The 14,826-nt window shown below is 36.5% G+C and overlaps 1 protein-coding gene across 4 annotated transcripts in view; it reads right to left on the bottom strand.

Moving 5' to 3' along the window:
- LOC100643274 (neuronal acetylcholine receptor subunit alpha-7) overlaps positions 1–14,826 on the bottom strand; it is a 264,223-nt gene that overhangs the window by 12,716 nt on the left and 236,681 nt on the right. The gene's annotated exons all lie outside the window — the stretch shown is intronic.

Genomic DNA, 14,826 nt, shown 5'->3' with positions numbered 1-14,826 from the left:
TATTTCACTACTCTGTTCGAACTATACAAATACTTTTGTTTCTTCTTCTCCGTAGGTATCCTTAAAAGTATTTTTAATTTTATATTATCCATTTTGTTTTTTAAATCACCTACGTCTCTTTCTTTCTATAGTATTTTCACATATTTCTTTAAATTTATCTGTAAACTAACGTTCAACGTATTCTCATCGATTTAACAAGTTCAAATTACTTTCCAGATTGTATCCATAATTGATGTTCTTTGTATCGATATACAGACTTGTACTTGTCTTTTCCTTTAATAGTTCGAAGCTTCATAACTCAAGCATCGTAAAGTCCTTTGCCGACACCTATAATCTATCTTTTCCGGTTCCCAATTTCTCATCGTTTCTATTTCTCTATTTCCTCCGAGTTTTGTTCCTTTTTCAGTTTCTCGCCGTTCAAAGAGAAGCTCACCCCCGGTACGAACCTTTTCATCGAAGGTCCTCGTTTATTTTGCTCTGACCCTTGATTACTTCGAACCATCGCATCGCTTTGGTTACAACGTCACGTACAACTCGTTCATCTCGTTCCTTCATCCAACTAGCTGTTTCCTCTTTTTCCTTTTCTTTATAGCTCCTTCTTAGCTTTCTATTCGTCCTCGCTGTCCACTCGGTTGCTCGCGATTTTATGCTCTCAATCAGTCTCTTGATTACTTCACTGCGACAGATTCGCTCTTTTCTTTTTACTCTCTTTGTCTCTCTTTCCTTTTTATTCACTTTGATTTAGCAGATTTACTTTCCACTTTTTCTTTTGACCGTATAATTTCATTCTACAGATTCTCTCCCCCATCCTTGTTTTCCATTTCGTTTTATCTCTCGATCTGTTTTCCCTTACAGCTGTTTATCGATTAATCGTCGTTAAAATATTTACGATCGAATATCACTATACATTTGTCTTTCGTCGTTTACAGTTTTCCCGTATCTCAAGCATACGTGGTACAAAACGAGTAAATAAAAGCTCTGGTATATGTTCATTTACCGTTTGAATGATTCGTATCAATGTTGAATATTTTGATATGATTGCGAGTATCGTAGTCACAAGTTTGTGTTTATGTATGCGACACTTCCTTTGGTTTCTCTTATGGCAAGCTTTTTGCCATAATACACTAGAGGTTGAGAAATCGACAATTTTTCATCCATAGTCCTTTCCATAGTCGCTCTATTATTTTCTGACTCCCTGTCGCGATAAGCACGTTCTTTTCATCGTCACGTAGAACTGTTTCTTTATTTTCTTTGTATCAATGTTCTTCATCGGTTCCGTTCTTTCTGTCTTTTATTTCCTCCTGTCTTTCCTCTTTTATAATTGCTGTTCTATCATTTGGTATTACGAATTCACCTTATTTGCATCTCAAGCACGGAGCCCATTCATTTTGTAGATAATGATACTTGTTCGATCTAAACGTCTATCTTTTATACAATATAATATCCTATTCTATAATAACTTATTGCTCACTTGTAGTCGAATAATATTCCGCGACAGAATTTTTGTCTGTAAATTTGATATTGGTAGGAGAATGTTTAGCCGGGCATCAAGTCGAGTGTGTTATTGTTCGCTTGTATTTAATTAAAAATTAATCGAGCTCTCATGTTCTGATAAATTTTTAATTTTAATATTGCTTTAAGTAAAACGATCGCTGTACTATGGCGAATTACATTTTGTTAATTAACGCTATAAGAAAGAATGGTAGATAACGAAGGACACGTTAATGATTGAGTTCATAGTATTGCGTTTTTCCGCAATTTCCTGTCGAAAATACTTGACAACTAAACGTAAGTATATGTGTCTGCAGCCAAGTATATGGTTTTTATCGTTTATCATTTATCACATAAATTTGACGAAAGGAATTTTTGGTGCGATACTTAAAAATCTCCTGCCACAACGAGAATACAACGAAACTTCTGCAACGATCCAGTGAAAGAATCACGGCGATCAGCTGTGCTTCCTGAGAGTACCGCGTTAATGTTGCACAACCCCATTCGTTCCAACGTTACTTTCTCTGTACGTGGAACGTCTCTAACGCAACAGCGAACAAATCCTGCAAAGTTTTCCCGTGGACGAAGAAGGATCGTTTCTCACGGTGCAATCGCAATTTCGCATCGTCATGGAAAAGACAGCCGCGAGAGGGAAAAGCAAGCACCTTGTGCGCTCGCTTCCGGGAAAGCGTTTGCGATGTTTCGTCAAAGCTGCCCTCGAATATACGTTCGTCTCGGGAACGAACGTGCGGATACGGAAACCGAGACGACCGTGAAAGAATATCTGCGATTGCGGACTGTGATTTTGCTACGTATTTTCTGCGAAACTTGGTGTCTTTCATTCTCGTCTCTGGCGCATCAGATCGATGGATACGTGTTTAAATAAGACATTTAGCGACACCTTTGTGACATTTCTGTACAACGTGTTCAACATGTAAATGTCGTCTGTGTCCTTTCGGCGTGACTTTTGAAATCTTGACTTGCTTTTGTGCATCTAAAATTTTCTTTAGCTTATTTCATCTCGAGAGATTAACGCTTTGTAGCGTCTGCAAACGTGCAAAATACATACGTGAAAATGCAAATGTTGTATATGTTGTTTGAGGAACTTTGTCTTGGTCCTGAAAGTGATTTCTTTCGTTTCCGGGTTTAAGATTCTGTTTACGATGACGCTTCATTGTGAGGGACAAAGAAGTGTTTTATGGAACGATCATACGAAAATATGGATAATCTTTATATTTAGAATTGAATACGATTCGTTAAATTTGTTAAATCCAGACGAATATCTTTAAAAATGTGAATTTAACTATGGATATCAAATCAGTGATAATTCCTTTGTAGATGTAAAATCTTCTATGAAGGTAAAGTTACATTTCTGCCTGTATAGTAATTTATTCCTCTTCGAGCTTTTGTCTAAATATTTATTGTACATTTTGATAATTTCTTTATTTTTGAATCAATACGAGTCGATAGAACTGTGATTTCAATTACAGATAAGAGGTAAAAATTTAAGAAGAAGGCAACTGATGGTACGCGATGAAACATAGGAATTAATTAGTAGCAAGATGATGTATATTCAGTTACTTGCATGTGTGCTTGTTCGATTATACATGGCTATTAAGTTGCACATAGGTTAAAATTTATTTCGCTGCTGGTGGCGTATTCTATGGCAGAGGAAACGGGGAAGGACGGAAAGGGAATATTTGAAAGGCGAAAATGTGCCAGAATTCCATTAAAGAGTATTTTTCCATTAAAGACTAGAATTCAAATAAACCTGAAGCGAAGGTTACTGCCAGAATTATATTTTGCCGAAACTCGGCGTTTAAGAAATACCTAAGATAGAGAGCTACATTTCTTTTTTAAAGAGATAAGTAATACACGTATCGTTGAATTTATCATTGCCCAAATAATCGGACATAAAGTAATCATCAAAATCAAACTTTACTAACAAACAATCCAATAAAGGTAATAATTGATATACTAAGAACCATAGTTTCAGTCCGCCAATTATCCTTAAATTTTAGTTATCTGCAGTGACTTTCATCGAAGACTATCTTGTTAAACCAAGAAATATCATTCGACAATGCCTTAGCCAGCCTCTATGGAGCAACTCGGTCAGGACGAATCCTCTTATTTCGTTCCACGTTGTTCTAGATCAGACGTCGAACCTTATAGTTTTGTTATTTTAGCCGCGTAACCCGCGTAATGGCGCATGTAGCCGCCTATTCCACATTACCGCGCTCATAACGTGTTTTCCGCGTGCGTGGCGATCATTTCCGGGATACATTACGATCTGTTCGGTTCGCCACCGAGATTCCGCGGGAAATTACAGCCTGTAGAGTGTCACGGTTGCGAAACTGCACGTACAAAATTTCGATTTCGTTTCTTTTCACCATTTCATTTTGTTTCCCGTTCTTGCTCGTTGACCCGGCTTGATTAATTTGAGCACTTCGATCGTCTCGTACGTGACTTTCGCTCGATGAAATAGCGATCGACTTCGGATGTTTCATTTTTCGCGAGCTTTCACAGGCTACGAACGACGAGATGCGAGGTTTCTTTACTTTGTTTGCGTTCGTCGGTATTTATAGGTAAAGTCAAATGCATTTGTGGAAAGAAAAGATGACGATTTTCAATGTTTCTCGTTTTCTTTGTAGCTCGTTAAAATCGTAGACGTCGCTCCATTAAATTAAGAAATTTAATTGCATTTAAATCAAGGTTCTTCGTTGTAGAAAGCGACGATACGAAGTTTTAATAGCTCTGGTTCATTTAACACGTATTTCATAATGCGTTTCTCATCACAGAGCTGTCCATAGCTGACGTTCTATCGCTCGTTCGACATTGAAAGAAACAATTTGTGCACAATTTATAGAAACGAGAATGGATACAATCTACAAACAATAATTCTATACATCCGCATAGAATTTCGCACATAGAAAGCTTGATAGACGTATAACTGACATCGTAATTACTAAACTAGAACAAAGATAGTTTCTGTGTTTCAAAAATGAAATTGGACAGCACTGAGTTAGTATGTCGTTTTTCAATTTTTCTGCATCGTGACACATTGAACTTAGAAACTACAGTTACAAACTTTGCGTTGAATATATTCTACCACTCGTTCGTGGTAATTACCATTGAAAATTATTGTAACGTACAATGGGCTGGTTTGGCGTATCTTCGTCTCAAGCGAAGACACAGACACACGCATAGAAAATAAGCAAATTTACATGTTTTAATAGGATTTCTTCTTCGATGCGCTCTCTTTTACATGGATATGATATTCGAATAACGTTTATCGTAAGTAATAATACCAACTATACCGCAAATTGCAACATAATAATGATCCGTTTTATTTTAAAAACTATTTTCTTCACGGGCAATCTATTATCCGGTTCCTTTCCTTCTAACAGCATCTAATTTAAAGCGTTCGTTCGAAGATCCGTCAATGTGTCACGATTAGTTTGAAAAACAGCAGTCTGGATCTCGTCTCGACGAAAACGAGCGTTCATAATCGAATAATAACCGGTTTCGCCGCGGGAAGCGATACTCGTTCGAATTGAGTCGATCGATCTTCCTCTGATTTCCGTTTTACGATGCGCGAAGATCGTTTCCCTTCCGACCGATACGACCGGTTTCCTGTGATTGTCCCGATTTTGCCACCAACGAACGATCTAACCGATGCGTGCTGCACTTTTGGCTGGTTGCGAATCTACGCTTAATTGAAACGCTCGTTGCTGGGCTGTTTAATATGTGATTGGTCGCACGTGACCCTATCACCATCGATATCGAAGATATCGATACGGCACGGCACACGCAGTCAACATTGAGTTAATGGAACTGCGGCGATTCGATTCGATGGTTTCGCACGATTAAAGATACGCGCCAATAATCCAATGGTACGCTGGTAGTTTTACGAGCTGATTACGCGAACTTTTGCGTTCGTGGATAACGTGCTAGCTGTTTTAAAATTGCTCTGCAGGAAATTAAACCGGTCGACAAAATCTGCGACCGATAGCAACGGTATTTAAGCAGAAAATTGCTCGTATTGATATTGCAATGTTTTTCTTTTTTTTTTAAATTTTACCCTTTCTTTATAACAACGTTGTTATCACATTTTATAAAAATAGATATAATTCACGCAAGATTAGGAAGAATTTTGAAATCCGGCGTTCTATATTTTAGAAAAGTTCCCGTTTTTTCGTGAGACTATTTGCGCAAAACAGAAAGTATCGAAAGATGCCGTTCGAACGTTGGAAAATAAATCAGCAAGAAGATCGAAACGCACAGGTGAGGACAGTGGTGAAAAAATATGCTGGGCAGTATTTCATAAGGCGCGAACTTTTTACGACTAATTGCTGTAAACGCAATGAATCCTGGGTAATGAACAAGCCGGCGGATTAGCAAGAAGCACGGATGCGGTCGCGAGAATATAAAAACAGCGGTGGCAATTAGTTTCGTCCAATCTTGTCGGAGATGTGCAGCGCGAAGACGGTTAAACAGCGTTAAATAACGCTATTATTCGGTGGTCTTGCGAGGTCGTCGAGTAGGAAACGCGGACGGGTCGCCCGTCGGAAACGGTCGCTCGGTCGGCGTGCTTTCCGCAATTTGAAACCTTTGCCCAGCTTCATGGTAATAAAGTAACTACGCCTGCAAGTTCAGCGGTGCCACTTCGTGTACAGAAGTCGTGAGTGAAGCTAAAGAAGTAGTTCTAGGACGTAGCAGCGACAGCAGCAACAGAAGAAGAAGAAGGAGGAGAAGAAGAAGAAGAAGAAGAAGTAGTAGTAGAAGAAGAAGAAGAAGAAGAAAAAGGGGAAGAAGAACAAGAAAAGTCGTTGAGAAGAGAAGGTGAAAGAGGAAAAAAAGAAGTAGAAGAAGAAGAAGGAGAAGAAGAATAAATGGCAAGAGTTGAGCGATGCAAAACTGCTCGGAGAGATGGTACGTCATCTAACAAATATGCTCGCGTGTTCCTGCTTTGTTGGAAACGATATTAAAGTGCTTCCATGCTCGACAGCGAACTACCGTTCCAGAATCTCATGAACAACGCAGATAACCGGTGTCGTTGAGACTTTAGAGAGTTTAGTTGCTACGTGATGGACGCTCCGACCCTCGTTACCGAAGAGCGGCGTGTCGTAAGCCTAGCTAAGACCTTGGAAATTCCTGGATGCTCGGCCAACTAAATCTCCGTAGTCTTTATTTGTCCTGAACAGGAAGCGGACCGCGGTCTACAACTTTCAGTTACAGAGGGAAGAGTGATGCAGCGAGTGATCGTGAATTCCTTGTACGCTCCAAGAATTTTAAAAGGACAACATTTTTAAGAAGCCAGTACTCATCGGTCAAAGGAGACACCTTTACGTTAAAAAGATATAAATAATTGACAATAAACGTGACATGCGAACTCTTTGTTTCTTTTACATCTTTTGCATATTACTGTTGCAGAATATTTATATCGTTAGATATGCATACACGTATAATACCACTCGTACCAATTCACGACCATGCTTGCATGGAGAATAAAGCCAAGTCGTTTTAAGATCGCGCCACGACGTTCTTCGTGGCAGACTTGCGATGTGTGCGATTTTCAAGAAACAGATTCACAGCTGGCCAACAACGCAATCTCGGAAATAGGGAGGAAGAACTGCCTTGCAGAATAGTCAAAGTAGCAATCAGCAGACAGCGATAGGGGTAGTGATAATATAGTGATCAGCCCAGCCTCCTCGCGTGTTTCAATCATCAATATGACTACGAGAGTTCAACATTTGCCATTGCACAGCGACAATACGCAGGCTACAAGTAAGTAGTAGAAAAGGGTGTGTATGTGTGATCAGCCAAGAAAGAAATTAACCCTCGAGTGGTATTAAAGGCGCACCTGTGATCTCAAATCGCAGACTTGATCGTTTGGTAATTAGCATCTCGAGTACCTCAAGCGTATTACAAGCTCATCGAAGCTTTCTATCTCTTATTGTTCGATTCACAAAGCTTTCTATCTCTTGTCGTCCAATGCGTGTTTTTTGAGAAAAGAGATCATTATTTGTGTACTTCCATGCTCCATGACTACTGTGTATATAAGTTGCTTTAAGCGTTTCCTTTTCGTATTTTGCTTAATGCAGGCTTAACTTTGATAACACTTCATCGATAATATTGGTTCAATTGGGCAACAATCGGACGTAGTGTAAGTATAGAAACGTAATTCTAAGTCGAAGGAGATTACACAAAATGTATAATAAAAGAAAAAAAATAAGGCTTTAAATGCTTAAGAGATTATGATATTGATCTGGAGAATCAGAAATGTTTAATTGTAAGAGTTGAAAGAGTAATGCGTATGATCTTATATTTTCCAGTAATTTAAGTAAGTATGTTCGTGGCAATGCGTGAAACGTGATTGAAGGAATCGATCTGGAAATAGAGTGACTTAAGAAATCAAAGGGATAATGAAATGTCAAATGGTTATCAAACAATCAAATAGTAACAGATATCGAATTATCAAACGATACTGACAGAAAATCATAAAGCACAAAGCTTAATTTTCTCTTTCAATAAGAAGCGTTTGTGTTGTGTCTTCGGAATCAGAATTTTCTCATTTCGAGCGTAACTGTATTTTGTGACCGGATCGATATATTCGTTAAAAATAGACGAATAATTGTTTAAAAACGTTTTCCTATTTTTCCTAGTATTCTTATTTCTTTAGATATTTATTTGTCACTTATTCTTCGCTGTAACTATCCTGTCGTAATAGCACATCGTCTCGAAACTACCACTTGAGAGTTAAAACGCAGCTTGAGAAATAAAAAGACAGAGAGAAAGGAGAGAAAAGACAGGAAAGAGAAAGAAAGAGATAGCGTAAACGGTGCTGGAAGAGATCATTTCTCTGCTTCAAAGCTTTCGCAGTGCAACGTATTAACGTATGTACGTAACTACAGCCCCGTGCATATTAATACACAAGGTGGTTCGTTATGATATACATATATCTTTGTACACTCGAAAACCAGAATGATTATTCTGGCGGAAAAATAAATCGTGTTCCGCGAACAAGATTTTGGCAAATAGAGATTTATTCGCGAGAAAGTAACTTCAAATATTTATGGAATATGGACGCACATAACTAAAATTTGTTCGCTTTTGTTTCACTTCCGATCTTGCATTTGTTAATATTAATAAGAGACGTAACGAGGAACAAGATTCAAAAATTGTTTCAGTATTGAAAATATATGGACGAATCAGACATTATTTGAGAAACTATTTCAGAGACATTTATTCAAATACAAGATATGAAATGAAATGGAAAAAGTTATTTAATTTGATAACTAAATAATAGAATAACTTGGAAGAGAAATCATTTGCTTGTTCGAATGAATTAACTCGTAACTATTTCAAATCTGGTAGATCAACATAAAAATTCATTGTAGCAAACGTTTCGTTGGCGAAAGTCTCTTGTATTTTATGCAAGGACAGATTGATTAATCGTAAAATGTTCTTTCGCCAGTTCGCGACCAAAACTACGACCCGCCATGAAAATTGTCTACGTACGTTTACTCTAATCGTGGATTCTATTAATCTTTCATAGAACGCCGGACGTAAAGTTTCCGCCGTTTGCTGTTGCTAAATCTACAAGGTTGGATCGCGATGACACCGGAATGCCTAGTGAAAAATGCATCGGGTTCGTTCGTTCCGTTGTATCGTAAGATTGTATTAAGTCCGTAGACGGCGAGTTATCGCGCTACAAAAGCCGTCCGTGCTATTCTACCAAAGCTCTCTGCTTATTTCTTGTGTTCTTGCGCGCACGGCTGTGCCATAGTGACAAAGGGAAAATTGATTAAGTTGCGCGCCTCGACGATCGAGATCATCGATTCACGCTTGTAACCGTGCGATACATTTTTATACTATTTTACAGTAATACACAGTTGTGCTGACTATAATATTTCTCTTTTCTTTAATTCAGAAATAACGGCGACCAATATTTTTCAATCATTTTGCAGAAAATTCTTGGTGCATATTTGTTTACGTTAATTGACTTTAGTATGATATAGATGATATGTATAATTATTGTAAAATGATAATGAAAATATCATCAAAGGAATAATCGTAGTTTCCAAAGTTGGCGTTAATTTCTTAAGAGATTAAAATATTAAATTTTTCATATAATATATAACTATTTACGCAGCCACTTTCGATAAAGAGTATAATGTTTCCATATCTTTTTATGAACGGCAAAGTGATTCTATATGAACAAGGCGAAATATCGGAATAATTTATGAAATTAACAGTTACAATGAAAAGTACTGTAAATTTATGAAACATGGATATATATAATTAACTCGCAAATAATTATAACGACTCGAAAATGAAAAGTCTTTCTCGCAGTGTATCATGATAATTCGCCAGCAGATATTGTCATGTTGAATTATATAATCGGAGACAATATAAAATATCGTCAAACTTTCCATTGATCGATACCGCTAAATCCATTTATTCAATTTATTTAATTTTTGATTTTCATAGCATATAAAGTAGCGATTTGAAAATGTTTTATATTACATCATATTGTTCAAGGGTTAAAGAAATATCATTGAAACAAACAAAATGAATGGGTTATTATCTGTTTGAGTGCGTGTATTTGATGGTAATTAACGATAATTGATGTATCTATTCGAGGTGAATTTACAGAATAACTTTATCAACGCGTAATTACGATCTCCGTTAAAATCTAATTAATAACGTTTCTTTATGCAACGATGTATTAAACAAACCTGTGTCGGTGGCAACCGTCCGACTGGCCAGATTACGCGTTTCGAACAAAAACGGAAGGCACGGTCTCGATCGCGGGGCCAATTTTCGTTTAATCCTCTTTTAATTAAACGGAAGTCACGGTCCTTCATTTCGAAGCACAGTTTCGTTCTCGCCAGGGATTTTAATAACTAACGTTTATGTATACTCTTTTATCGAATTCGATATAGTCGCACGTTAATATGGATGAAATATGTAAAACTCGTTCCCGATTGAAGACGTCGAATATTCTCGACTGAGCGTACTCGTCAAAGTTTCGTGGTTCGTTTGATCTTCGGTTGGTCATTGTGACGAGCTTTGTCCTCGATGGACAGAGCCGGATTTTGCATGAAAACGCAATGAAAGGGAGTAGCTGATTTTCAAGATTCGAAAGTGTTCGATAAAGCTCCCTTGCATTATTCAGTCAATATCGTTAAAAGCTTAACATTCTGGAAATCATAGGTTACCAATTAACATCATTAATATAACATTTTACGCAATACTAACTGATCTGATAATAAATGAATAAAAAATTACAAACCGATTGTCTCATTTCATATAAAGATTTATTTATTGATGTCTAGTAATATCTCTGATAATATCTCGTAATATACAACAAACGTGATTATTTTCTGCATAATTCAAGGTTGATTTTTAAAGTGTTCGAGCTTAACCGATCCAAATAACTCTAGCTTGGGATTAAAATCTAATTTAATTCACTTTCCGTAGAATAATCCGTACGAAAAGACAATAGTAATTATTTAGCAACAAGTAGATAAATATTCTTCCAATAGATTTGCAACAATATTGCGATTCGAAAACATAAACCGTTCAATGGAACACCTAACAAGCCCCATTAAAAATATTAACTACCGCAAAAACTACGATTTAACATGTCATTGAAAATCGATAAATACCGCGATAAAAACGGATATAAACTGTTATTGAACGTCGATTTGACCGATCGTTCATCGTGGTTGAAAAATATTATAGTTGGGGTTAGGTATAGTAACTGGAAACAGAGGAAAAAGCTAAAACATAGACCGTTTGGAATTTATGGTAAAAATAATTGGACATTGGTAATGCTACTTTGGCAGTTTAAATTACCACTAACATGGTATATGAATTCGTTTTTCATTCTCAACTAGACATTTCACTCTTTTTCACAGTTTGTGTGTATGGTTTCAGTTACCCCCTTTTTTTTTTTTACACAAAATTTGTATTACTGGATTTAAAAATGAAGTTGAATAAAACATTATGATTTATGGAAGGTAGCAAATATTCTTGTTTAATTTTTTAACGTAGCCGTAAACGTAAATAAACATAAAAATATACGCGTACTCGATGAATTTTCAATGCGGACTCTTTCGAAAATGGAGCTTTCTATGAAAAAATGTTATTGTACATTTTTAACGTATCCTTTCACGCAGAGTTACCCCTTTCCTGGATAATCCAACCATAAAGAAAATCGATTCTTAAAGAACTAATTTATGGCAAATCGATATTGACTTTTAAAGCTTTTCTACCTCATAATGCCGTTTTCCCTGCTCGCGTAATAAGTATATTACTCACTTTTTAGTAGAATATTATATCTTGCTCCAGTTTTACATTAAACGAAGATACAAAATGTTCAAAACTATTCCAAGTTACAAAGGGACTGCTTTTAGACGTTTTTTGCAGTTACTCTTCTTTTCCATAGTTAAGCAGCATGTACTTGATATTAATATTCATACTTGATTTATACTTGACCTTTAGTCTATTCATGTATTTAGTGGATAAAATAAAAAGAATAGTGTTCAAACTGTTTGCATGTTTCTGCGCTATGATTTTCAGATATTATTTGAAATTTTCATTCGCTGTTCGTAATTCGACAACACGACAATTTTATCCAAGATGTACACCTTCTCCCTACCAAAGTTAGTTAAATTTGTATCACGACTTGCAACTCCAAGTTTGTTAGTTGTAACGAAATTATTTCACGAACTATTTAGAACGAACCGTAAAATCAGTAACTGCGCTGTGTATTCGTAATCATTCGCGAATTGAACGAAGAATCTTCCACGTCGAATATACCGCTCGGAACTTGATATTCGCAAAATCATCGGTGCAACGATATTGGTGCACGGATCGAATTTTGCAAAATCACATTGGCAACGTGACACTGAATGGTCAAGCGCGAAATGCTGATTTATCTTGACACGGGGCAATAATAATGAAATTCACAAGCGTACTCGTTTCATTCGTCTCGTTAATACACACTAACATAGCGATTCGTTTGCGACGAGATTCCACATTATGGAAAATTCGCGTTTCGCGTTTCGCATTGTACGTACGTTCGATCTCGCGAAGGTTACAGTTAGAAAGCAATTAATAATTGTCGTCCACTCTTTCACAGATATGGGGGAAATTGAAGCGTCGATGGAAATTGAAGCTGGTGGTACATTTCGGTTTATTGCAATGACCCTCGATTGAAACTAGTGGCAAGAACGTTTCTCCTGTAATTTTAAGTTGTCAACTAGTTTATTAATAACCATAACACGTATCGTTCCTTACTTTAGCTTTATTATTATCATTAGTGGATAACATTTTATTATTTTTAATAGAATTCGGTTAGAAATTCTTTTAAAAGACCGAACTCTCGTATAATTCGATCGTGTCTTACTTTTCACTTTTCCATTTTCACGTAGATGATTCTTTCTTATACTATCTGCTTCAAATTGCCCTAGGTATTACTCATAAGACAGCAACAGTTTAAACGTCGAAACATCAGAGATAAGAAAAGCGGGAGGAAAAGGACTCGATCGAACAAAGATCAGACGAGAAAAGGAAACGAAAACTGGACGAAACACATTATACCTTGTTCCGGATTTTCACAACGCGTTTTTTCCATTGCGCGTTGGTTTAGGTACATGTCACTGGAAATTACTCTACATCTTTCATTCTCATTTTATTTTTTATCGTTATTCCAAAGGAAGTAGAGTAAGTATAAAAGAAATAGTTTAAAGAATTCACGTCGCTATGCGCTATGTATTTATCTATATGTCGCTCGTTGTTCTCCTCAGATTAATTAATCTAGCGTTCCAATTAACTGTCTGTGATGCGCGGAGAACTTTCCTCGCATTATTTCACTTGATAAATTCGTGACGATACGACGAGATATTCTATCTGGCTGCATTGAAAATTTTCATTTTCGTTGCAGTTTAAATAACTTTTTGATTCTATGCAGCAACTAGACTGTTATAAGTTAGTTAATTGTATCTTTCTCTTTCTTGTTTAAAAAGTTTGAATAAGCGAGAGGACACGTTTCCCGGACATAATTCGCATTTGCGTAATTTTGAATAAAGTTTCAAAATTTCAATCGTCAATGCATAATATCAAGTTTTGTAGTAAGCTCATTCACATTTTCTTTTTTTTAAATGGCATCGAAGATCGTCCCTTTTACATAAAATCTATTTAATCAACGACGAATATATTTATATCGTATCACGCGAATAATATACATATGTGACAGTAATTTTGAACATTACTAGCGAAAAAATGTATTACCTTGAAGGTCTTACGCGTTTTGTTTCACAATTATCAACTGAAAACTCCGAGACTCTGCTATCTCCGAACGTTGGAAAATTTAATTCGCAATCAGTTTATAATCTTACGTTCTCGGTAAAATTCAATCGTTTTCCCTTGAGCGGTGTAAATTTCTTAAGCAAACACAAGAGTTCGAAGGTAGCCTGAGCAATACGTTCCGACGAAGTGGTGCGATTCACGTCGACCGTTCCAAGTGACATAATTAATAAGAAAAGGAAGGAAATTGCCATGAGTAAAATACGTGAAACGCTATACGAACGATACATGTATTTGTAACGTTATAACTCGCGACCAGTTAGTCGGATCGTTACTCGCCAAGTTTCGATATTTCGAAACGTTTAATATAAATTTATAAACTTTGCTTATTCTTTCCTCCCTTTCTGCAATACTTGACAATTTTCAGAATAATAGCGAAAGTTAGCTGTTGCACTTCGCTTTAATTCTCTAAAATATCTTATTTCTCATGGTCTCTTTAATTTTTGTTTTCTATTATCATTTTATACTTTTTATTCGTTTATGTGCGCCGATTCAACGTTTCTTTATATTCAATTAAAAATCATATCCGCGAATCAAAATATCACTGGTGTTATTACGTCCCGTTTGTTTATTTTTACCGTTTCTTGTTTTAAAAATTCAATTTAAGGGATCTGATCGATACCGTGCTATTCTTCGATTTACATTTAGATTTGCGATCATCGGTCGCTTTAACTAACGTGCTGGTTCTAGTGTTCGGCATTTTTAAATATACCATTAAACTTACATTGGGAATATAGCATCTACTATATAGAGCGAGACACGATTTAAAAATCCATTCTGCCACGACGACGCGACAATTAAAAACAATACAGATTCGAACAAATCGATCTCCGTTGGTTTTAGTTAACCGTTGAAACGACTCTCGGTGACACGGCAGATTAGATTTTAATAGAAACATCCGTGCCACGATAGAACGTACGTTTACATGGACGTATTCCTTCTATTTAAACGACCGCT

The sequence above is a fragment of the Bombus terrestris genome, chromosome 2, assembly GCF_910591885.1.
Source record: "Bombus terrestris chromosome 2, iyBomTerr1.2, whole genome shotgun sequence".
NCBI classification, from domain to species: Eukaryota; Metazoa; Arthropoda; class Insecta; order Hymenoptera; family Apidae; genus Bombus; species Bombus terrestris.
This window is presented reverse-complemented; position numbering and strand designations above follow the sequence as displayed.